General features: G+C 51.0%; 1 long non-coding RNA gene across 1 annotated transcript; it reads right to left on the bottom strand.

Moving 5' to 3' along the window:
* Positions 1–9890: 9890 nt before the first annotated feature.
* Positions 9891–23162, bottom strand: LOC123584441. Its single transcript, XR_006705432.1, has 3 exons — positions 20405–23162; positions 17124–17309; positions 9891–10783 (listed from the first exon to the last, which is right to left on the bottom strand). It is a non-coding gene; the product is annotated as an uncharacterized LOC123584441 (long non-coding RNA).
* Positions 23163–23247: the final 85 nt, after the last annotated feature.

Genomic DNA, 23247 nt, shown 5'->3' with positions numbered 1-23247 from the left:
CTCTTTGTCTGATTTCAATTTCCTTATTGGCGTAAAGAAAGGCTATTCACAACTCATCACTTGTGCTAGGTGTCTCTAGGTCCTGGCTGAATGCTCGTGCTCTGTCCAATATCCTCTGTGTGAGCTGATCCCTTTCTAATTCAGGTTGGGGAAAAAAGACAAACTTAGGTTATTTTCTATATTTCTTAAATTCAACAAAAATGAGACACATTTTTATTTTTTTAATGTTTATTTATTTTTGAGACAGAGAGAGAGAGAGAGAGAGAGAGCAGGAGCAGGGGAGGGACAGAGAGAGAGGGAGACACAGAATCTGAAACAGGCTCCAGGCTCTGAGCTGTCAGCACAGAGCCCGACGCGGGGCTCAAACTTACGGACCGTGAGATCATGACCTGAGCCGAAGTCAGACGCTTAACTGACTGAGCCCCCCAAGCCCCCCAAGAAACTTCCATTTTATTTTATTTCTTTTTATTTATTTTTTAAAACGTTTATTTTTTTGATAGAGACAGAGCATGAGCAGGAGAGGGGCAGAGAGAGGGAGACACAGAATCCAAAGCAGGCTCCAGGCTCTGAGCTGTCAGCACAGAGCCCGATGTGGGGCTCGAACCCACCGACTGTGAGATCATGACCTGAGCCCGAGTCGGATGTTTAACCGACTAAGCCACCCAGGCGCCCCAAGGACACATTTTTAAATTGCAATCCGAGGTGTCTGAGATGCCGGCAGGGCACCCACGTGGAGACCGTCACGGGGCAATGGAGCCCAGCACTTCCTGGACCTCGGGAGAGAGCCTGGGGGCGGCACTCTGTTACAAGTGACAGTCCGTAGACAGTAGACCCGGGGGAGGGAGAACAAAGGAATGAATCAATGAGGGCAAGGAGGTGTTGGCACATTCCCAGGACTCCAGGCCAGATATTCTTTCTGGAACTGCTCAGAAGTTCCAGTCTATCGTCTGCGGTTCTGTTCACAACCCTCAGGAAGGCCATCTGTCACCATTGCCAGCTGCTGAGCCCAACTGCCAGAGTCCTGGCTGCGGTCAGGCCAGCCTCCTGCTTTCGGGCCTCGGCTCAGCCCTGCAGGGATCATGGCCGTTCTGGCGGGACCTGTTTGGGGGGCCTGCTGAAGGCGGAAGTGAGGGGGAGGTGAGGACAGGGAGGCAGTGGATTAGACAGCTTTTTCACAGGTTTGGCTTTGAAGGGGAGGAGAGAATCGGGGTGGTAGCTGCAAAGGAGCCTCGGGGTCAAAGCAGGTTTTTCGGTTTTTGATTTTGTTTGTTTGTTTGTTTTAATTTGGGGAGAGATTTGAACACGTTTAAAGGTTCCGGTTAGGAGGAGGGGGCTGAATAAACAGGAGGGAGAAAGAATCCAGAGCAGAGCGGCCCAGGCCCCTCTAATGGGCCCACGGATGCTAATAGCTCCTTCGGCCTCACGCTGGCTGAGGCCCCTGACAAGTGGGGCGGCCGCTCCCCCACCTCCACGTGGGATGCGGCGCTCCTGAGCAGGGCGGGGACGGGAAATGTCAGCGCACTAGTTCTGAGTCACGTACCGCCCGCCCACCTCCAGATTATACCGAGGTTGGATAGGCCCAGGCAGAGGAACCAGGAAAGCTGCAGGAGAGGCTTGCATGGAAGAGCCCACCCAAGCCGCCCCTGTGGGAGAAGGGGGTGTGCTTTTTCTTTTCTCAGATCAGTGGAGGGGGGTCATCTGCGGGCCTTGAAGGATGGACCCTGGAGTCGGGGAGACGCAGGGGTGCCCCAGGCACACCTGGAAGGCCACAGGGGAGGCCGTGGCCGTGGCCGTGGCCATGGCTGTCTGTCAGTAGCTGGGCCCTCACGAAGGAAGGGCTCTATTCGAGACGTAGGTGAAAGTTGGTCGAGTGTGTGTGCTTCTTGTGGATCAGATGTGGGCCACAAGCGTGAGACAGAGTGACTGGTGATTGGTCCAGAGCGAAGGGCCTCCCCTGCCGTGACTTTATACACCAGGGGATATCTGGCAATGTCTGGAGACATTTTTTTAAAGTTTTAAAAATATTTATTTTTGAGAGAGAGAGAGAGAGAGAGAGAGTGGGCGCGTGCATGCACGCGAGTGGGGGAGGGGCAGAGAGAGAGGGAGACACAGAATCGGAAGCAGGCTCCGGGCTGTGAGCTCAGCACAAAGCCCAATGCGGGGCTCGAACCCATGAACCGTGAGATCATGACCTGAGCCGAAGTAGGACGCTTAACAGACTGAGCCACCCAGGCGTCCCTGGAGACATTTTGATTGTCATAACTCATGGTAGGAGGAGGTCATCTAGCGGACAGAGGCCAGGGACGCTGAGACCCATCCTGCAACGCACAGGCCGGGCAGCACGGAGGGGAAGGGGGTGCAGGTGTTATGTTGGGAAGTTGAAGGAGTCCCTGTATGATGGTCGAAACTCTTTCTGTGGAATAAGAAACTCGTCTTCTGCTGGCAGCCAGGGGGACGGGAAGGTCATGGGGACCGCAACGAATGGACAATTGAAACAGTCACCTTAGGACTGGGGGAGCGAGGGGACGCGGAGTAAGGCTGCCAAACAACACGGAAGAGAAGATGACAGATGACTGGTGAGGGAGTGGAGGGCCCAAGGGGGAAGCAGGACAGATTCCACCCAGGGCAGGAGCCTTTCAAGGGGCTCGATGGCGGCGCCCATGGGCCCAGGCCCCCAGCACAGCGCTGGCAAGACCGGAGCGGCCCGGGCTCCTCCCTGTCGATAGGCTCGTTCTCTCTTGTGGCCGGAGGCGTCCCCCACTGGCCCCCATCCGTGCGCGGGTCCTCCTTCAGGGCTGAGCCAGGAACCGCAGGGCAGCCTCTGCCTCAGTTCCTCCTGCGTTGCCTCATCGAGGGGACACCTGTCTCCGCACCTCGTAAACGTCACGGAGCACTGGCTCGGGGGCCTTCACAGAAGGGCCTGCCTTGGTGCTGTGGGGGGAAAGCAACAGACGCCGGCCGTGACCGCAAAGGGGGCTCACCAGAAGGACGTGGCCCTCACAGAATGACAGGGAAAGTTGAAGAAGTGACTCTGAAAAGGACAGAAACCAGGGAGGCCGTGGGGACCCAGAAGCAGAAACCATGGATAGTCTCATCCAGCCATTACAAAGACGTGTCTTTCTCTTCCTCCTCCTTCCATTCAAGGCTCAGAGGCCCTGGAGAAAGTGCCCAGGGGGGCCCAGTGCCTCCCCCGCCCGCGGTTCTGACCCGCATAGGCCATCAGAGTGCCGTCCCTAGAAGCCGGGGAGGTAGAGGCAGGCGGAGAAAACGGGGCTCGGTTCTCAGGAGCTTGTCAGGAGGAGGGGTCCGCGTGCTCACATCCTGGAAGGCCTTTCACGGTGGCCAAGAGCCCCGTCCTCCCGGATGGAGATTCCTATGCTCTGAGTCTCGGATGGAAACAGAATGCTGCAAAACGGTCTCGGGGGGTCACCCCCCCCCCCCCCCCCCCCCCCCCCCCCCGTAGAATCGCTCTAGAAATCTCTCATCTCCTGTAGCCAGCGCCTGCCTGGAGCAGCTGCAGGCCTCACACGGGGTCTCCCTGGGGACGTGTGTTTAACCATTTCACACCCACTGACATGCGGGTTACACAAGCAGGGCCCTGAGCCAGTTCTTAACCTCCTAATTTTTTTTTTTTCCCCCAAAGGGGAAAAACACTAATTTAGTCACTGTTTTGCAGAGAGAGAGAGAGAGAGAGAGAGAGAGTCCTGTTTGTCCTTATGACTCATTTTGCTGGTTTTTGGATGATGCTGCATTGATTCATGACGACTCACTAAGCATCTGGTATGAATTAAGTGGGACTTTCTCTCGGTGACAGTAAAATGAGAGATCTTAAACAGGGGGAACGTTGAAAGGAGCTGGTGGGAACGAGAGTTTGAGCAATCTTCCGGACTTGAGTCAGTTCAATGAGATGCTTCGGCGTCTCAGCAAAGTTTGCAAGAAGCGACATGTGGCTTCTGGGTGGTGCTGCCCGTGACGTGACGTCTGGTCCTCACTTTCGTGCCGATGACTCCTTGCGGGTCGGACTGCTTCCCATAATGTGTTGTTTTATCCTGTGGCCATGATCCCGCTTAGCCCCGTGGGGGAGACAGAGGCAGGAGGCATACGTGCCACATCGGGGGCTGTGTGTTTTCTAGTTTGTTCCAAGACACTTCCCGTAGAATTCCCAGGCCTGTCCTCAAGCTGGTTTTGCCACCACAAGGGGTATTTGGCAACATCTGGAGACACTTTTGGTTGTCACAGCCTGCAGAGGGCAGGGATCCTGCTGAACCTTCTACAATGCACAGGACAGTGTCCACGATGCCCCAGATGTCAATGCTGTTGAGGTTGAGAAACTGCCCTAACCCAAACCAGCCCTTAAGCCCAAGCGACTTGATGGTTTCAGGTCATTGACTGACTTAATGAAAAGACCTCTAGTTATGGTAAAACGAACAAAGAAGGGGCACCCGGGTAGCTCAGGCGGTTGAGCCTCCGACTTTTGATTTCGGTCTCACAGTTTGTGGGTTCAAGCCCCACATTGGACTCCATGCGGGCAGTGTGGAGCCTGCTTGGGATTCTCTCTCTTTCCCTCTCTTTCTGTCTCTCCTGTGCTCTCTCTCCCTCGAAATAAATAAAATAAACTTAAAAAACAAACAGATCTTTTGAAAAATCATGTGATTTCTGTGTTTAAAAAGTGTAGAGTTGACCCTTTAACAGCAAAGATTTAAACTGTGTGGGTCCTCTCATACACAGACTTTTTTTTCAACAAACACAGGCCAGTACTGTAAATGTATTTTCTCTTCCTAATGATTTTCCTTCCTAAAAAATTTTTTTAATGTTTATTTATTTTTGAGACAGAGAGAGAAAGAAAGAAAGACAGAGCATGAGCAGGGGAGGAGCAGAGAGGGAGGGAGACACAGAATCCGAAGCAGGCTCCAGGCTCTGAGCTGTCAGCACAGGGCCTGACGCAGGGCTCAACCCATGAGATCATGACCTGAGCCAAAGTCGGATGCTTAATCCACTGAGCCACCCGGGCGCCCCTTCCTTATGACTTTAAAAAAAATTTTTTTTAACGTTTTATTTATTTTTGAGAGAGAGGCAGAGCATGAGTGGGGTTGGGGCAGAGAGAGAGGGAGACACAGAGTCTGAAGCAGGCTCCAGGCTCTGAGCTGTCAGCACAAAGCCCGACGCGGGGCTTGAACTCTGAACCATGAGATCATAACCTGAGCTGAAGTCAGACGCTCAACCAACTGAGCCACCCAAGTGCCTCCTTAGGATTTTCTTAATAACATTTTCTTTTCTCTAGCATACTGGAAGAAAACAATATACAATACATATAACATACAAAATATGTGTTAATTGAGTATTTATGTTATGGGCAAGGCTTTTAGTCAACAGTAGACTATTAGCAGTTAAGTTTTGGGGGACTCAAAAGTTATACATGGAATTTTGACTGTGCAAGGGTCAATGTGCCCTAACCCTACATTATTTCATGGGTCAACTATATATATATAATGTCTTGCCTACATCTTAGTCTTTAAATACCATTCTCCACTGAAAGAAGCCAGGGATTCTGAGAAATGGTTATTCCAAGGCTGGCATAGTCAAGCAAGGAAGGTACCAAAGACAATAGGATGGATTGAAAGGACACAGGAGCCAACCTGAAGGAGCTCTCTGCTCAGATATGGGATGATCTGAGGGTCAGAAAAATAATGCCAATATGCTGAAATCCATATCCACAATCCTGTGCCTTCTAGAGGTTTCCTTTAGAAAATATAGGGCGCCTGGGTGGCTCAGTCGGTTAAGCGCCCGACTTCGGCTCAGGTGGTGATCTCATGGTGTGTGAGTTCGAGCTCCGCGTCGGGCTCTGTGCTGACAGCTCAGGAGCCTGTGCCCTGATGCGTGTGTGGGCTCTCTCTCTCTCTCTCAAAATTAAATAAACATTAAAAAGCTTTTTTAAAAGAACAAAAACATTTTTTTAAATAAAAGATAAAAAGAAACAGTGCTTCTATTACCTCTCAAACTTGGGTGTCCTCAGTTTTGTTTAGCGTTATCAACAATAGTGGAAAGGGTGGGGGGTGCCTGGCTGGCTGAGTCAGAAGAACCTGTGACTCTTGATCTCGGGGTCAAGAATTCAAGCCCCACGTTGGGTGTAGAGATTACTTAAACAAGTAAATAATAAAAAGAAGAAGAAAAGAAGAAGAAATAATAAGAATTAAAAGAAAAGAATAAGAATAAAAAGAATAATAAAAAGAATAAAAGAGGAAAGGAAGTTCGTATCCTCTTGGCTGAGCTCCAGAAAGTGAGCCACAGTGAGGTTACATAGTAATCACACAGTCATCATCAAGCAAGCCAAGGCTGTATACATACTCTGGGATGGTTGCAGCTCTTGTGTGGGAAAGAGAGAATAACGTGTGAACAAGATAGATGGATACATCTGTGGTAGGGTACTTCAGCTGGAATCTTCCTCTTCTTTTAAAAAAAAAATTTTTGGGGCGCCTGGGTGGCGCAGTCGGTTAAGCGTCCGACTTCAGCCAGGTCACGATCTCCCTGTCCGGGAGTTCGAGCCCCGCGTCAGGCTCTGGGCTGATGGCTCAGAGCCTGGAGCCTGTTTCCGATTCTGTGTCTCCCTCTCTCTCTGCCCCTCCCCCGTTCATGCTCTGTCTCTCTCTGTCCCAAAAATAAATAAACGTTGAAAAAAAAAAATTTAAAAAAAAAAAATTTTTTTTTAATATTTATTCATTTTTGAGAGACAGAGACAGAGGGCAAGCGCGGGAGGGGCAGAGAGAGAGGGAGACACAGAATCTGAAGCAGGCTCCGGGCTCTGAGTTGTCGGCACAGAGCCCGATGCGGGGCTTGAACCCATGAGGGGTGAGATCGTGACCAGAGCCGAAGTTGGGACACGTAACCGACTGAGACATCCAGGCGCCTCTGGAACCTTCCTCTTCTAACCAAAAACCCAACTCAAGTTTAAAAAAAAATTTTTTTTTCAACGTTTATTTATTTTTGGGACAGAGAGAGACAGAGCATGAACGGGGTAGGGGCAGAGAGAGAGGGAGACACAGAATCGGAAACAGGCTCCAGGCTCTGAGCCATCAGCCCAGAGCCCGACGCGGGGCTCGAACTCACGGACCATGAGATCGTGACCTGGCTGAAGTCGGACGCTTAACCGACTGCGCCACCCAGGCGCCCCCCAACTCAAGTTTAAACAATCAAAAGAAGTTATTGGCTCATACAATCAAGAAATCTCGACAGTGCCACTCAAAGCATGGTCCATGGACCAGAATGGTCCACAAACTGTCCGTTGTTGTTCCACAGTGAGATACAACTATACTGTTGAACCGACTTTGGGCATAATCGTGTTTCGACAAACTTCCTTTCCTCTGTTGTTGATAATAATTAAGGAATGAGAACACCGGGATTTAAGAGGCAACAGAAGTCGCACTTTTCGTGAGGGAAACTTCTAGAAGCCATATGGTTCATTTTTATTGTATGTTGCCCAGAACCAGTCAGCAAGATAATAGGAATATAAAACTGGAATCAAAAAACAAAACTGCTTTTGTTACAGACAGTTTGGGAAGCGCTAGCCTGGTATGGTGGTGATTCACCATCCTGACTTCCCGTTAGACCCACCTGGTGAGTTTTGACAAGTATTCATTTTGGAGTTCATTCCCAAAAGATTTTGACTTAATTGGCCTGGGGTGGCACCCAGGCATGGGTAGCTTTCGACGCTTACCAGGTGGCTCTAATGTGTAGCCAAAGTTGAGAACCAGGGGTCTGGATTTAGGCTGGCCTCAGATGAGACTTGATCCAGTGCTCAAGTCACAGACTGTCATCGAGGACCTGTGTTCTCACAGCACTAAATGCTTATGTTAGAAAAGAAGAGGGGTGCCTGGGTGGCTCAACTGGCTAAGCACCTGCCTATTGATTTCAGCTCAGGTCGTGATCTCACAGTTCGTGAGATCGAGCCCCACATAGGGCTTGGTGCCAACAGCTCGGAGCCTGCTTGGGATTCTCTCTCCCTGTCTCTTTGCCCCTCCCCTATTCTCTCCCTGTCTCTCAAAATAAGTGTAAAAACTTAAAAAAAAATGAAAAGAAAAGATCTCACATCAACAATTCCAGCTTCTACCTTAAGAAACTAGAAAAAGACGAATAAATTAAATCCAAAAGAAGCAAATGAAATGAAATAATAAAGATCAAAGAAGAAATCAGTGAGATAGAAAAAAAGAATAATAGGGGAAATCAGCAAAACCAAAAGCTGGTTCTCTGAGAAAAATCAATGAAATTGATGAACCTCTAGCCAGACTGACCAGGAGAAAAATGGAGAAAACGCAATTTACCAATATCAAGAATGTGAGAGGTGTACCACTCCAGATTGTACACATATTAAAAGGCTAATAAGAGGATATTGGGAACAATTTTATGCCAATCAATTCCATAACTTCAACGATATGAGCAATTTTCTTGAACGACTCAAACTCCCAAAGTCAACTCAGGAAGAAAGAGATCACTCAAATAGCTCTATATTGATGAAAGAAATTGAATTTATAGCTTAAAGAAACCTTCTCACAAAGAGAACTCCAGGCCCAGATGGCTTTACTGGTGAATTCTACCAAACATTTAAGGAAGAAAGAATGACACCTTTACACAAACTCTTCCAGAAAATTCCAGAGGTGAGCACACTTCCCATCTCATTATTTCAGACCAGCTTTCCCTTGATGCCCAAACCAAAGACAGTACAAGAAAACAGAGAAATTCTTAAAACCCCAGCACTTAACATTCTTGAGATAGGTATCTCTTGTTGCCCACCTCTCCAAGTTATTCTAACCCAGGACCTGGGCCTTACGTAACTTCAAACTGTGCCACACGGCCTCCTTCTTCCTGTTGCAGATGATTGGACCCAACGGCAGTCTTCTTTTTTTTTTTTTTTTTTTTTAAATTTTTTTTCAACGTTTATTTTATTTTTGGGACAGAGAGAGACAGAGCATGAACGGGGGAGGGGCAGAGAGAGAGGGAGACACAGAATCGGAAACAGGCTCCAGGCTCTGAGCCATCAGCCCAGAGCCTGACGCGGGGCTCGAACTCCCAGACCGCGAGATCGTGACCTGGCTGAAGTCGGACGCTTAACCGACTGCGCCACCCAGGCGCCCCAACCAACGGCAGTCTTCTAACTTACATGTGGACACTGGCTCAAAAACATGTGCTAGAGCTGGGGCGCCTGGGTGGCTCAGTCGGTTAAGTGTCCGAGTTCGACTCAGGTCATGATCTCACAGTTCGTGAGGTCGAGCCCTGTGTTGGGCTCTGTGCTGACAGCTCAGAGCCTGGAGCCTGCTTTGGATTCTGTGTCTGCCTCTCCCCTGCTCATGTTTTCTCTCTCTAAGAATAAACATAAAAAAAAATTTTTTTTAATGTGTGCTAGAGCCCTTCTCAGGAGGTTGACCTAAGAGGCAAAAAGGAAAGAACAGTTGATGGTAGGAACTGAGGAGGGAGACTTGTACTGACCAAACAGCTGTGGCAGCCATATTGGAACCATGAAGAGAAAGGAGAGGAAACAGATCCAAAGAGGGTTGTGGGGTAGATAGACAGGCATAGGCAGAAAGTGCACGAGAGAGAGAGACTGAGTTAGCAATGAGGGAATAACCCAGTTTCTATCCCTTGTAAGCCCTGGCCCTTCAGATTCTTTTGTATTCATGTAAGACTCTTCATACTTGAGGGGCACCTGGGTGGTTCAGTTGGTTGAGCGTCTGACTCTTCATCTCGGCTCAGGTCATGATCTCATAGTTCGTGAGTTTGAGCCCCGTGTTGGGTTCTGCACTGACGGTGCTGAGCATGCTTGGCATTCTCTCTCTCTCTCCCTCTCTCTCTCCCTATCCCCTGCCTGCACATGCGCACACACTCTCTCTATAAATAAATAAAACTAAAAAACAACCCAAAAAAACCTAAGACTCTTTATACTTGACACAGTGTGTGGACTTCCCTTTCCTACAGCCAAAACTACCCTGACAAAACAAAATGCTCAATAAAGGCTAAGTTCCTTCCATTCCTGCACGGTAACTCCTTGGTGTCACTTTCAAGCCTAAGGACACGCTGGGCACCTTCTTCATTCCCAAAGGCCTCACGGATTTAATTGGATTCTCTTCTCTTCCGTGTGTGTTCATTAAAAAAAAATTTTTTTTGTTGAGGTGTAACATACATACAGTTAAGCATACAAATCTTAAGTATACATCTCAAATAATTTATGCGCACTCACACACACACACACATACACACACACACACTCTTATGTAACTACCACACAAATACAGAACATTTCTAACGCTTACAGAAAGTTGACTCTATTCTCTGTGAGGTGGCAGACCAGATTCTGAGCATCTGTTGGGTGTCCATGCGCTGTGGACTCAGTTGTGTCCTCCCATAATTCCTGCATTAAAACCTTAACCCCCATGTGACTGTATTTGGAGATAGAGTCTTTCGAGTGTAATTTAGGTTAAATGCAGTCGTAAAGGTGAGGCCCTAATCTGACAGAACTGATGTCCTTGTAAGAAGAAAAGACACAACACCTCTCTCTTTCTCCCTCCTCCCCCTCCCCTGCACGCAGCACAAAGACGGGGTCAGGCAAGCACACGGAGAGGATGGCCCCCTACCTCCACGCCAAGAGAAGAGGCCTTATAATGAAACCTACCTTGCTGGCACCTTGATCTTGAACTTCCAGCCTCCGGAGCTGGGAGAAATAAATTTCTGTTGTTTACAGCACGGAGTCTATGGTATTTTGTTATGGCAGCTCAAGCCAATTAACATACCATGGGACCTATACAAAGAACAAAGAGGAGAAAGATGCTTTGAAGAGAAAACTACCCTTGGCAGGATCTCAGGCAACTGATTTCACAATACAGGCAGGTGGCCTGTGCCCAGCATGGGGTGGGCAGAGGGGCTAGGAGCACAGCCTGAAGGCCGGGCGGCCCCTCTGGCCACCAAGTCCAGTCCAGTTCTAGGCTGGCTTGGACATATTGCAAGGAGACATTTGATAAAGTTGGAACTGTAGTTAAATGTCAACCACCAGCCTCTCATTCATCTGTCCCTTCGGAAGTGCTCCAAGATGTCCCAAGAATCCAATAGGGCTTTCATTTTATTTTCCTGAGCCAAATGGGAGGCTGGTGGGGAGCCCCATCTGAGCACTGACTCGGAGGAGAAACTAACCCGTCACCATGGAATGGGCTTAGCGTGATTGACCAGCCAGCCTGTACTGAGCCGACTCTGGAACCCGTGCGCCACGCTGCCTCATGGAACTCCTCTTCAGCTGGACATCCGTCAGACCTTGGCCAAGGGTAGCTGGGACGGCTCGGTCCCGGTCCAGGCCCCGTTTCTTTGTCAGTGTCCTGTGGGTTGTCCACTCCCAGGCTTCTGTGTCCCAAGATGGTCACTCACTAGACTTGTCCCTCCTGTGTCAGAGCCCATGTATCAGTAACAGAGAGTTTCTGGTCTCTCTCTCTCTCTGCAATTGCTGTCTTCCTTCCTTCCTTCCTTCCTTCTTTCTTTCCTTCCTTCCTTCCTTCCTTCCTTCCTTCCTTCCTTCCTTCCTTTTCTTTCTCTCTCTCTGTTTTAAGATTTTATTTTTAAGGAATCTCTACATCCAACGCAGGGCCCGAACTCACAACTCCAAGGTCAAGAGTCACCTGCTCTACCGATGGAGCCAGCCAGGCGCCCCAGGCAATTGTATTTCCGTCACTAGAGTTTTCATGTCTTTTTTGTTGCCGCCATGATTTCTCTTCCTGTTTGTTACTTCCATGCTGAGAGGCAAACCTTTCGCCCCCCTGCAGCAAGACCGGCCATGTGGGGCCATCCCATCTGGGTTGCCATGGTGGGGGGTGTAGGAAGGATACTCCCCAAACTTGAGGTAGCAGGTGCCTCGAGGCAGGGGGAGGGGATGCAGTCATGGGGGGACACTCTGGGGACTTCGACTCTCTTAGTAATATTTGTTTTATTTTCCTTACACTTGGGGAGAGGGATGTGAGCGTTCTGTATTATTCTATATGCCTTTTTGTAGGTCATATTTCACAAACGCTTTGTGAAAAGATTAATACAGAAAAAAGTCGACGTATGAATATTACAAATGCAAAACCGCCATGCTGTGTGCAGAGACTGCCATCTCCCTAATAGTGCCGAGCATCCTACACCCCCTCACCCAGCGGAGCCCTGAGGCCAACAGAGGCACCTCCTAGACTGGGCCCCTCGATGGGGCTGGAACGTACGTGACCAAGTCGGTCCAGAGTCCCAGGCAACGTGGCCCTGGGTGCAGAGAAAGCAGCTCGGCATTTTGAGTACACTGCTCAGGCTGCGGGCAGCACGGGCCCCTCCAGGAAGGGTTTGGGGCTCCTCGTTCATCTGAAAGGAGGTGCATGGTGGACATGGCCAGGCCGGGCATACAAATCCGGACCCTTGTTTCTGGTCCTTGGGTGACCGTTCAATGTTCTACCACCACGGAAGAAGGGGAGTATGGACGTGCCGCCCCCTACTCCCTGTGCTGCCCCCCCAATAGATTTCCCCTGGGAATCTCTTCTCCCTCTTCGTTCCCTTTGCCCACAGCAGTTTTTCAAAACTTCCTCTCAGCTAGACCTTCTGGGGACTTGGCACAGCGCCCACCACCGAACAGCCTGTTTCAAGGGGAGGGGGTTTTTCTGGACCTTATTTTACTTTATTTTATTTTATTTTATTTTATTTTATTTCATTTTATTAAAAAAAAAAATTTTTTTAACGTTTATTTATTTTTGAGACAGAGAGAGACAGAGCATGAACGGGGGAGGGTCAGAGAGAGAGAGGGAGACACAGAATCGGAAACAGGCTCCAGGCTCTGAGGTGTCAGCACAGAGCCCGACGTGGGGCTTGAACTCACGAACCGCGAGATCATGACCTGAGCCGAAGTCGGATGCTTAACCGACTGAGCCACCCAGGCGCCCCTATTTTTTATCTTATCTTATCTTATCTTGTCTTATCTTATCTTATCTCATCTCAGGTAGGCTCCACACCCAGCACAGAGCTTGAACCCAATGCAGGGCTTGAACTCATGACCCTGAGATCAAGACCTGAGCTGAGATCAAGAGCCGAATGTTTAACCGACTGAGCCACTCAGGTGCCCCCTTCTGGAACTTTTCATAGTCTCTTTTGGAAGCAGATATAATCAGCAAAACCCCCTCCCGATCAAAGCCCCATTTCCCCATTGAAGCAGGCCCCTCTCCGTCCAGTAATCGGCACCATTTGGGGACGGGAGTTTTTCTAGGAACTTGTGAAGACACTTCATGTTCCTTCTGTACCAAAGACGTAAAATGTGCCTTTGCGTGAAAGGGGAACACAGATTTCAGTGGGACTTGGAACCATAAACAGACAAATATATATCCAGATATAGATATAGATCATTTTTCCCGGATAGAGAAGGAAACAATAAAGCTACATAGTGGTATTACAGGGTTTTTAGGCCTTTGGAAGAGAATCGAACCACGGGGCTCCTGGACCATCTTTAAAGCCACGTTTGTAGAAGGCATGGTCTCTACTCTGTGCCTTACTTTCTTACCTCCCGTTGCCTCCCCATTCTGCATTCCGACACCTGTCAGAGTGTTTCTATCCACCCACTGAGGCCACTCTCCCCTGGGACCTCCCCAACTCCCTGGCCCCGCTACCAACAGACTCTGTTTGGTCCTCGTCATTCCTGGCTTTTCAGTGCCACCGGACATTTTGGCCTCTTCTTCTTTGAAACACCTCCATTCCTCAGCGTTTGGGACCTACCTCCCCAGGGAGGGACCAAAGGGTTTGGCTCAGCTAGGTCCTCCTTTCCTTTTGCTTTTCTCTTTCTTTTCTTTTTCTCTTTCTTTCATCCTTTCTTTCTTTCTTTTCCTTCCTTCCTTCCTTCTTTTTTAATTTTTTAATTTTACTTACTTTTGAGAGAGAGAGAGAGAGAGAGAGAGAGAGAGAGAGAGAATGGGTAAGGGGCAGAGTGATAGAGGGAGACAGAATCTGAAACAGGCTCCAGGCTACAAGCCGTCAGCACAGAGCCCAACACGGGGCTCAAACCCACGAACCCCGAGATCGTGACCTGAGCCGAAGTCAGACCTTAACCTTCACTGCCTAAGCCACCCAGGCGTGCAGTTCCTCTTCCTGTGTCCACCCCAACCTGGGGGCCTCGGCCACTCCATGACAGTCTGAGATATTTAGTGAGGGGCTCCCTATCTACCTGCAAATCTAGGTGAACCACCTACATCACGATTGGTAGAACTCAGAGGCCTCCCCCGGTTCCTTCTGACCTCCAGGGATCCTTGGGACTCTTGGGATGTGGGTTTCTCACACGTTGTCTCTCTGTCTGCGCTAGGTGGACACTAATAAAAAAATGCACCCTCTTCTCTGGTTTCTCACGTGTGATCACACCTCACTATGGGGTTATTAGACTTTGCCAAAGGCTTTGGGAGGTGTTCCAAGTCAGGGGTCACGGTAGGCCTTGCACTGCCTCCTGCCATCTTGCTTTCCTTCCTGTCATCAGCTCCCCACCCGCCTTTTCCTTTCGTTTTGCCACGGCAGACACCTCACACTCAGTGTGTCCACACCGGAGCTCATGATCTTCCTTGGAAGCCGGCTTCTCCTCCTGTCTAGTCCCATGATTGGCACCCCCACCCCCACCCCCCTGCCCAGGTCAGGTGCCTGGGTTTTCGCAGACTGCTTGCTCTGGGCCTGCACCTTCTCTTGCCCAGTGGAACAGCTTCTGGGGCCCCTTCCATCCATCCTTCCACACAGGGCGGCCCTGTCGCCACATGCAATCTGATCGTGACACTGCTCGGGGCCAAACTCCCCAGTGGCTCCCGTGACTGCTGACATTCCCGCTCATTCCCCCACTGCTCCCCACCCCCTCTCCATCTCTGGGCCTCTGCACTTCCTGCCCGTGCTGTCCTGTCCCCTTGCTGTCTCAGCCTTGTTCTTCAACTCCCACTTTGTTCTCTAACTTCATCCAGAAATCTTTCCCTGATCCCCCCAGTAGTCAGGTGCCCTTCCCATGATGGGCGGGGTATTAACAGCGTCTTCTGCAGTCAGAATAATATAAACACAAATGATTTCATTAGCATTGTGCACAAACTCTCTTGGGAAGGCAAGGGAGGGGAAAGGTGTGCTTCTGTGTGGGTGTTGGGGTGTGGAGGGGGAGGGGGGTGTGATAAGACCTCTTCCGTGCCGGGAGGTCAGGAATCAGGACACGATGGTTCAAATGGAAACATCCATGAGTGATCAAGTAAGCCTATTACTGAGAATGATGGAGGTAAATACAAAAAGAACTCAAGAGTTTGAACTTTGAAGGGCTGGACTAGGGGACTGTTGCTGTGTAACCAATATTTACCGTAAAAAAATTAAATTAGGAAACAAAGTGAAACGGATCAAATCAGAACCGCGGCGCTGGGGCCGGGAGGGCAGACCCCGGCCTCACCCGTCTCCGGGCCCTCGCGGCACAGCTGGAAACTAGACAAAGCTCCAAGAAATGCCCAGGAAACAGGAGGAGAACCACCAGATGCCTTGGACGAGAAACAGCCACTTGAACAACAATCAGGCCGCCTGTGATTCAGGACGGGAGAATCTTGCTGCGCGTAGTTTCTATAAAGAAATGAACGTGGACCCCTCTCTTCGTGGCTTACTGGGCATTCAGGATTTGGGAGCGGCTGCAGTCTGTCCCCAGGGCTGTAGTGCCCGAAACCTACAAACTGTCACTGCCCCCACATTTAAGAAGCTGTGTTTCTCTGAGTGTTTCTTCCTGGCTGACGACGCCCCTTCCTGGTCCTCCACAGAGAGGTGACAAGGAGGTCTTGATAAAGCCCATAGGAAAAAGCACCGTTCCCAGATCTGTCTCCGCCAATATGTGGGATTTTTCCAGGCATAAGCGTGGCCGTTTTAAACCAAGGAAACGGCATGTTTTGGTTAGGTCCTTCCCGGGCCACATTTCTACACAGATTTTCAGCAATGTCAATGCATGATATATAATTATAGGATCTTTAAATTAGGAAGAGGCTCCACGAAGATGCTAATGTGGCAGGCTGCATTTAGAAAAGCTCTCAGCCCGGATCATGTAGAACAGGGACCTATTTTACCATTTTATTTCACAGTCACACGTGAAATATGTCTCTTTTAAGCCTTAGAAATTTGTCTATATTTATAAACTCTGCAAAAGGGAGCAGCACACGTGGGGTCTGCCACAGGGATTTCCAAGAACACCTCTTTTGGGGGGTTTGCAACATAGGAGACTTTCTGGAGGTGTCTCCCCAGGGTGTGCCCCTGTATCTGAGAACTCCACACCCACCACCATCCGCAAGACTGGGCCCTGCCATCCCCTGCCCTGCGCGTGAGCACGCGGGCTCACGGAGCCACGGGACAGTGGGGAGGGCGGCCCCTCTCTGTCCTGCCGATTTGGAACCTGGAGACGGGGTGAGTTAGGAGGGGCACCTGACATGTCAGGGTCATGAAAAGAACAGCCATGGTTCAGCAGAGAGAGGGAGAGAGGAAAGGCAGATGTGAGATCCCGGGTCCGAGGGGCCAGCAGGCAGACCAGGAGACAGAGAGGCAGGGAGGTGGCAGGGCAAACACACAGGGACACAGTAAGAGAAGGGGCAACAGAGGAGACAGAGCCATAGACAGAGAAGATAGAGGAACAGAAGACTGGCCTGGGCTCCCCACACATCCCCTGCCCCCCAAGTCCTGGCTACTCTCGGGCCAGGCCCCCGGGGCCGGCCCTGCCATTGGCAGGTGCATCACCATTTTCTCTGAACCTGGTGAAGGGGTCGCCATCCCTCTGGGTACAATCCCTGGGTGAGTCAGTCTCCAGACAGTGCTTGGGACTGAAGGGAGCTGGGGCTGCTGTTTTGTGTCTGTTCTGGTCATTTATTTTTATCCTTTTTTTAAGGGGGGGGGGGTGAGGGTGGGGGGAACACTCAGTGCCTCCTTTCCTCCGGAGGGATGGGAATTAAGCATGTCAGTCAGTATAATAAAACTCGCCAAATATGTCTCTTTGTTCAGACAATGGTATTTTTTTTTCTTAGTCATTAAGTCAATGCTGCTGTAGGAGTGACACTTAAGTGACTGGGTTTTTATTTTTGTCCCCAAGGTACAAAAAGTACTGCTTACTTTCTTACCGTGTACAGGTTGGGTGGTACGTCCGTGATGATTGTTCCGGAGCTTCGGGGAGCTGGGAATAGGTGACCGGTGTAGAGATCTGCCTTGGTCACCATCTCGGTGGCGTCAAAACCCCCACAACAGCAGGATTTGAGGCTGTTCTGTCTACCGGCTGGTAGCACGTGGTGGGAACGCAATAAATACATCTGAAAGGATGGACAGGGGACGTACACATGAGTGTTGTGGCTATAACGTGGCCACAGCAGCAGCGGGGAAGGAAGGAGAGCAGACGGGGGGCGGGGGGGGAGGGGGGGAAGCGAGGACCTGGGCTTCAGGGATTGCTTTCCATTCCCTTTCCTGCCACGTGGCTGGTGATGTCGCCCCCTGGACAGGGTTGGGGGGTGCCCTGGCCCTGGCACGCTGGGGCTCAGGGGGAAAGGGGAGAGCAAGCTACTGCTCGCCTCTGGTCTGGCTTCCCTGGAAGGACAAAAGGCAGCTCCAGGCTCCTAAGGGCGGAGCCCTGGAGGCTGGGGATCTAGGAGAAGGACCTGGCTGCCCGTCCCACAGCCCAGTGAACACAAACACCCTGGCTGGGCTCTGTTGATGTCATCGCCGTCAAGCCCTCCGCTGCTTAGTGTCCCCGCCTCAACTCTGCCAGGGTTAAGGGGTGCCTGACCTGAGCCCGCCCCGGGGGGGCGGGGCACAGAGTGATCACAGGTTCTTGGAAGACTGTCTTGTGGGTCACCACCCAGGGCCAAGGGACCTTCAATGTCACAGTGGTGCAGCTGCCCATGGTGGGTGGGGCTACCCTGCCAGCCCCACCGACATTATGGCAGCAAGGCCATGTTCCTTCACTTGTCACTGACCCACCGCCTCCTCTCCCTGCAACTCCAGGCCTGGGAGAACAGGGCAGGCAGGTGCACGGAAGCTCTCCATAAACATCACTGGAGTGAGGGAGAGCTGTCCCTTCACAGCTCACTGGGTTCCCCCAAGGCCCCAGGAGGCCAACTTTCCTGCGTTCCCATCGGGAGACTTCCTTCCATTGTCTTCCTGGCTTCAGGAGTCCTGAGAGCCACTCACCCCCTCCAGGACTCTGTGGGTTTTCTTCCATTGTCTCAGGCGGTGACTGGTGCTCTGTGAAGTTCAAAGCTCGTCTTGGTTATCAAGAGTTTTGAAAACGATTTAGCCTTTTTTTTTTTTTTTTTTTCTGTTTGAAATTTGGGAGAGTCTTTGTTGTTTTCCATCAAGTTTAGGGATTTCACCAAGAGGAATAGGTGGGCTTTTCGTTACTGTGAGATGACCCATCTCAGTTCATTATAAAGTCTTCTGTTCATTTATATAATAAATATTAAAGGCTTACTATGAGCTAGGCACTGGTTTTTTGTCTTGTTCTCTTTTGTTTTTTAACATTTATTCACTTTTTGAGAGACAGAGACAGAGTGTGAGCAGGGGAGGGGGCAGAGAGAGAGGGAGACACAGAATCGGAAGCAGGTTCCAGGCTCTGAGCTGTCAGCACAGAGCTTGACACGGAGCTCGAACCCACAAACTGTGAGATCATGACCTGAGCTAAATCGGATACTTAACTGACGGAGCCACCCAGGCGCCCCTGTCTTTGTTGTTTTAAAGTAAGCTCTAGGCCCAACATGGGGCTTGAACTCACGACCCTGAGATAAAGAGTGAGATGTTCCACACTCTGAGCCAGCCAGGTGCCCCTGGGCTAGCCACTGTTTTCAGTTCTGGGAAGACAGCAGTGAAGAAAACAGACAAAACTCTGCCCGTGTGTGTGTGTGTGTGTGTGTGTGTGTGTGTGTGTAAGAGAGAGACAGACAGACAGACAAAGGGAAAGAGAGAGGAGTGAAGGGAGGAAGGGAGGAAGAGGAAGAGAAAGAAAGAGGAAGAGGGACAGAAAAAACAAGTTTTGATCACTGATTCTGTTCCACTTGATTTATTCAGAAATTTCAGGGATTTTCTGGTCCCCCTATATGTTCACACTTCCTCCTAGAAGTCTGGCACTTTCCTTAGCTTCCTTCCTTCTCTCCATTAGTTTCCCCCACACATCACAGAGATTTCTCTGTCTCTCTTCTGTGTAATAATCCAGCCTCCTGTAACCCTATTAGCTGCACCTTCCAGGGACAAGGCTGAGGCACCAGAGCCCCCAGGCCCCCAGGCCCCCAGCGCTGTCTTTGTCCCCCTGACGGTAGGTAATTGCTGTTTTCCAAAATCTTCTTCCATTTCAGGTGAGAGATCTATTTCAGAGAATAGGATTATCAACAAGATTTCGCTGCTTCCTCCTTTTACTTCTGCACTCGGGGCTTTCTCACCAGGACCAGATTAATTTTCTTCCTCTTCTATTCATGTGTCAATCCAATAGGAGCAAATGGTTTTCGTTTTTTAAACCACAAACCTTGTCGTATATATGTGTTCAAAAGGGAAGAGGAAGGAGAAAACAGAAAGAGGAGAGGAGGGGGGAGGGGAGGGGAGGGGAGGGGAGGGGAGGGGAGGGGAGGACAGTGTAGCACCGAGATCCCACCTCCTGTGACCCACGGTGCACACGGCCCACAAGACGGTGTGATGGCAACCCGTGGTTTTCTCAGTGGGTCGGGGCCCCTGCGTCTCTCACACTGTGAGCACCTCACGTGTGCTTTTCACATCACGCGACCCATAAGGCAATCCAATGTCTTCGTCTGGCGCTCACCCAGAGAAACAGCCATCGGTCCCCACTTCGAAGCATAACCGGCTGAGGTGCATGTTTGGTAGGTGACGCGGTGCAGGAGGGGGGTTTGTGGTAACAGAAGGGACGTTCGTGTGTGACTCTGACTACATGGGATAAAGTCTTACACGGAGAGTTTGGAATCCAATCCTCCGGCATGACGTGACCCCGTTGTACAAGACACGGCGTCACATCGCACACATTTGGGATCTCGCAGCCGTGAGACTCCCCTCCCCGGAGGCAGGGGGTGGTAGGCAGACACCCCTCCCCGAAGCCTCCAGTTGATAGCCACCCCCTCCCCCCCCCCCCCCCGGACAATCTATGGCTTGGCACAAGTAGACAAGATGACCGGTCGGACTTCTCCTCCCTGGAAGCTGAAGTTGGGAACAGCCAGAGAACAGGGCGGTTGGCCACGGGAGCCGAGGCTTGAAAGTGACACTCTGCCATTTCTGCCTTATTCAGCGTGGGAGGGGACTTCACGCATACCGTTCATGAACTTGACATCTACGGGCGCCATGATGTGCCAGGCACCGTTCTAGGTCCCGAGGATACAGAGGTAAGAAACAAGGGCCCTGCTCTCACGGCACTTACCCGGAGGGGGGCTCCCGGCAGGCAATAAATAAAGACATGAGCGAGATGGTCAGAGGCTGGCAGCAAGCCCTAAAGTTTTGGAGCAGAGCCATGCAGTCTTTGCACAAGTAACTATTTTCTTTTTGAGAAGCGGCTCTCAGCCTGCCGTTGGGTTGTGTTGTCATTTGTGAAGTCTGAGGACGAGAGAGGGGTTGGTGATGAGAAGTAGCCGAAAGAGTAGACGGGACACGATATATGTCATCAATGCACTGGCATCCCCGAACCACGGCATATACTCTTCCTCGGTTTGAGGCTTCCCCCCCACCCCCCACCTTATGAACTGACATTTCCCTCTGTGGAAGCCACGTAGGTTCCCAGCCTCGCTTGCAGATGGAGCAGAGAAGGTGACACAAGACGCCAGCCATCAGATGCGCCCGCGTCCAAGTGACACTGAGAGGCAGGTGCCGAGGAATGTTCTCTGGAGAGAGTACAGCAGATCCATCCGGATCCCAGAGTCGGCAGCTGCAGGCATCCCCGTGGTGGTCTCCAGCTTCAAGTGCCCACCCGGGCAACAGTGGTGTGTGTGTGTGTGTGTGTGTGTGTGTGCACGCGCGCAGTGGGGCTCATACAAGGACTGATCCACACAGATGACCTCCAAGCCCAGTTCTCTGCTCTCCTGGCGACTTCTGAGGTGCTTCCTATCTGCTAATAAGTTCCTCTTCAGCTTCAACTAGCTAGGAAGAGTCTGTTGCTTAAAAGCGAGGGCTCTCACTGGCACGTGAAGGGAGAAGGGCAATAATCCGACGCACAGGATCATTTCAGAGAGGGGTCAGCGCTGTGCCGGGAAGAAGCCAACACGGGGTGATGTGAACGGGCGTCTCGGAAGGAAATGAAGGAAACGTAGCAAGACATCGGAACCGACTGCACGTGGAAATACATCGAATCGGTGCCACAAAATGTAAATTATGGATCATCGCTCATGTCGTAGCTACGCATTTGCAACCGTGGAGGGCGACACCACGCGTGGTGATGTGAGAGAGAGGCAGGCAGGGGTGGGGGCTATTTTTGGTAAGGTGGTCAGGGGAACCTGTCTGAGGAGGTGGCATTGGAGCCGAGACCTAAAAGGTGAGGAGGAACCAGGCAAAGTCTGGTAGGGAGGCTTCCAGGCGGATGTAGTGGAGACCGTGAAGGACGAGTGTGGGACCTTGAGGGACAGGTTGGTGCATCTGGCAGTTAGCGCAAGTGGCCAAGGGCGTGATGAGCCTGGAAAGCAGGCAGGGCCCCAGTCCCGCCAGCCCTTGCAGGCCACGGGCAGGCATTTGTGTTTTGTTCTAAGGGGTGGCAATCCGTTAGAGGATTTCGAAGAGGGAGCAGCCTCCAGAATGTCACTCACGGATCCTCGCCTCCTGGTATTTACGCCTTGTGCCCGTCCCTTTCCACACAGAGTATGGCTGACCTGTGCGACTGCTAGGGTACTGCAGAAATGACAGTGTGTGACTTTGGAGGCTAGGTCATAAAAGACATTGTGACTCAGGCTTGCTCTCTTGGGTCAGTCCCTCTGCGGAAGCCAGCCGCCATATTGTGAGGACGCCCAAGCGGCCCTCTGGAGAGGTCCGCTGGGGGGGCGGGGCACGGAGGCCTCCTGCCCACAGCCTTGGACGCAGATGCCCCCAGCCCAGGCCAAGCCTTCGAATGACTGTAACTCCACCTGAACCTCTTGACTACAACTTCCTGAGAGACCCTGAGCCGGAACCATCCAACTAAGCGGCTTCAAATTCCTGACCCATAAGTGGGTGAGATCATAAATGTTTGTTGTTCTAAGCCAGCGAGTTTAGGGGGTAATTTGCTATCTCTTTCCGTTGTTCACAGCTGGTGTCTGTTTTGCCTGGCGGGGGCCCATGCTCTGGTAGCTGTTAGGTATTTGGATCATCAGCCCTGAGTAGGACTCACATGGAGGGGGGGTCACGAGTGAGATGAGACCAAATGGCGGAAGCAGAGAGAACGTGGCACCCTCGGGAGGGCTGAGTCACTCATGCTGTTTGGAGGAGGACAGTGCAAAGACCCACCGCCCTGCTTTACTGTCGTCTTGGCTCTTCCCGTACCCGGGTTGTTCTCCTGGGCCCCCGAGTCTACGTGACCTCACTGTAAATGTCCCCGGGCTTGGGGTGATATGGGTGAGTTCTCTTCCTTGCTCTCCTCGAAGCTATTCTGAACCTGATGCCGGAGGATTAGGCTGTTGTCCTGGGTCCCTCTCCTGGGCTGGGCAGAGTGCTAAGCCCAGATATCTCCTGCCTCCTCCATGCAGATGTGGCCACATCCTCACCTGACGTCAGCCTCCCCAGCCAGGTGGGGTAAGGGGTGGTGCAAAGGGAATCTACCTCTGCCTCTCTTCCCATTAGGAGGTGCTGGGTTACAAGGATCCCGGAGTCTATGCTCCTCCTCTTTTGTTCTGGGCTGTGCCTGAGACCTTGTTTGGATTGATTTCGGGGACATGTGAATGGGGTTTGGGGAAAGCAGGGGCCGGAATTTCACTGTAATAATTTCCAGAAAATCAGACACAGAGCATTTCCCCCCCTCTGGGGCATTAACTTAAAACAATATTAAATAGAAAAAGCTCACACACAAACATACAAAAAGTGAAGTCGCCTTTCTCTTCTCGCTCTCTGATTCTTTAGATCCTCTCCATTGTTTCTCTAATACGAACAGTTCTGTGATGAGCAGTGAAGCCTTGGATTGCGAGTAACTTGTTCTGCGGGTGTTCCGCAAGACGAGCAAACATTTCTAATACATTTTAGTTTGATAAACGAGCGGTGTCTTGCAATACGAGTAGGACGTGACGCAGGATATCACATGATCACAACTGA

This window comes from Leopardus geoffroyi, chromosome B3 (genome assembly GCF_018350155.1).
Source record: "Leopardus geoffroyi isolate Oge1 chromosome B3, O.geoffroyi_Oge1_pat1.0, whole genome shotgun sequence".
Taxonomy (NCBI): Eukaryota; Metazoa; Chordata; class Mammalia; order Carnivora; family Felidae; genus Leopardus; species Leopardus geoffroyi.
Note: the sequence above shows the minus strand (reverse complement) of the source record. Positions and strands in the feature narration are given on the sequence as shown.